Source organism: Priapulus caudatus, unplaced genomic scaffold, assembly GCF_000485595.1.
Source record: "Priapulus caudatus unplaced genomic scaffold, Priapulus_caudatus-5.0.1 Scaffold901, whole genome shotgun sequence".
In the NCBI taxonomy this organism is placed as follows: Eukaryota; Metazoa; Priapulida; class Priapulimorpha; order Priapulimorphida; family Priapulidae; genus Priapulus; species Priapulus caudatus.
This window is the reverse complement of record NW_014577962.1, coordinates 69,446-71,945: the sequence shown is the minus strand read 5'-3', so window position 1 is coordinate 71,945 and position 2,500 is coordinate 69,446. Positions and strand designations below refer to the sequence as shown.

The 2,500-nt window shown below is 41.0% G+C and overlaps 1 protein-coding gene across 1 annotated transcript in view; it reads right to left on the bottom strand.

Moving 5' to 3' along the window:
* Window positions 1-2,500, bottom strand: part of LOC106814300 (protein quiver-like) — a 31,123-nt gene that overhangs the window by 15,079 nt on the left and 13,544 nt on the right. The window lies entirely within an intron of this gene.

The following is a 2,500-nucleotide window of genomic DNA, read 5'->3' as shown; positions in this document are numbered from 1 at the left end:
CACTGTAGATTCCTTGCGATCAATTCACTAGCTATGGTTGTTGGACATCTTTTCACACGAAACCCGTTCGCTGTCAGGCTTAGACGCGGTCAATGACCAAAACGCAACGATTGTGGTGTTGTGTGTGATGACCGTAAACACAGGCTGTCGGTATTATCATAAAACTCGAAATTTTATTGGACAAACATAAATACGACTAAAGCACTTGTGTGAATCAAGCCGACACTATAGGGTCTGACGCGTACAACATTTGCGTTAATATAGATTCTACGAAACTATAATACTTCACATATCGCGTTCGCCAAGTTTCTAATTGTATTCAACGCGGTAAAACGTTGTGAGAGCAAAGGTCATGCACAGTCAAGGCGTGAAACAGCACGCGGTTGTTCTGCTGTCGAGAGAGCAATCATATTATAAATCATGCATGCGCTTTGTCATTAATTCATTTCATAATCTATTTTAACCATTAGCTTACTCTAACCAGACTCTCGCTCACTGACCGCGTGCTCCTATCATCGTTCTGTATAGGACGATTATGCCTAACCTCACGAGCGGATCAATCGATATGATATGTCAACACGAATTCGATAATGCTACGTTGCTAATTGGACTGTAATCTCCAGATATTTCGTCACGCTGTGAGCCCGAGTAGAAGGATGATACAGTGCGGAAGTCTGCGACGAAGAACTACGCTGTTTATTGCGAGGTTTCATGTTTATCTTGGTTATTTCTTTATTACATTACGTGGGTGATTATCGTTGTTGATTTAGTAATTATATCACCACCCGTTGCGCGGTCCGCCTGTTTATTTTATTTACATTACACTCGAACCAACACGAATGTTTTATGAACGCATACAGAGTATACTTTGTAATGATATATGTGTCATATCATTCGATTATGCTGAAATGAAGAGGAATTCGCCGATTGTTGTTCTGGAAACCGAGATTTCGATATTACAGCATATTCAGAGTACTAGCATAGATTTCATGTGTCTTCGATATAATCTTTGCAGTCTAACATACACATGTCTATACCAAGAAAGAGCAACAAAGACCACATTAAAAACACATGTTATTAAAAACACACACACACACACACACACAGACACACACACACACACCACACACTCACGCACACAGATACATACGCACGCACACACACGACCATACTAATACACTCACGCACACAGATACATACGCACGCACACACACCCAGATCCCTCTCTCTCTCTCCCTGCCTTCGCTCTCTCACTCTCTCTCGCGCGCTTCTCTCTCGCTATCGTTGTATATATATATATATATATTCTAAGCGGGGGCAAATCCACACGCCAGGGCGTCTACAATATATATATATATATATATATATATAATATATATAATATTAGTGTTGTCAATCGGTTGTAATTTCGTAATCGATCATCGGTTGCGACGCCAAGTAACGATGATCGGTTACAATCGTTACTCGGGGTGTTGAATGCCTGCGTGTGCGTAACGTCGTGTGCATGTATGTGCTTGTTTAACCCTGTTTACTGTTTGTTTTGCACTGTTACTACTGTTTGTATAATACATGTATGTTAATAAAGGATAACTTGTATAGTGGCGATGATATCTCTGATTCTCATCACTTTTCCAATTTTTTTGTCAAGTTTTACATTTATTTGATTTTTTTCTTTTTTCGATGAAATCGAATATGCGATTTTGATAACCAAGCAAGCGCTTGGTTCGAGCCACTGTTTAACGATGAGATGATTATTATAACATGATGATCGTGACATCACTAAATATATATATATATATATAATATATATATATATTAACGTGCATATCAACACTAAGCTCTCACTCTCGCGCAACCTCTCTCTTCCTGTCACTTTCTTTTCCATCTTGTTTCTCTCTCCCGCCTCCCCCCCGCTCTCTCTCTCTCTCTCTCTCTCTCTCTCTCTCCGCTCTCTCTCTCTCTCTCTCGTCTCTCTCTCTCTCTCTCCTCTCTCGTTCCCCCTCTATATATCTCTCCGTACGTGACCCACATCCAACATACTGGATGTGATCAGCTTAAGGCATTGACGTGGCAGCATGTTTCCTGAGAGGCCGTCCGTGTTGCTACTCGAAATTAACACACAATCAGTCTCTGTGTGTACATCACGACTCCACACGCAGACAGACGCGTATTACACCGCGACTCCGAACTCGCAGCCACGTAGACGAAAGATAAAGAAAACGTATACGAAGGCGTTAGCAAGAACAACGTATATCGAAGCTGTAGAATGTTGCGTCGTCATTGATCTCATCCTCTCAATCGCACGTGATTTTCATTCGATAATTTGGATTCCGGTGGTGTGTTCTTGAAAAAATTTCGCGCGCGAGTTCGACGCTCGCGGAACACACGGGCAACCCCCTCGGAGAAAAGCTCCACCCATACACAAGCTGGATTGTGGAACGATGGAATGATATAATATATATATATATATATATATTATATATATATATATTACATATGT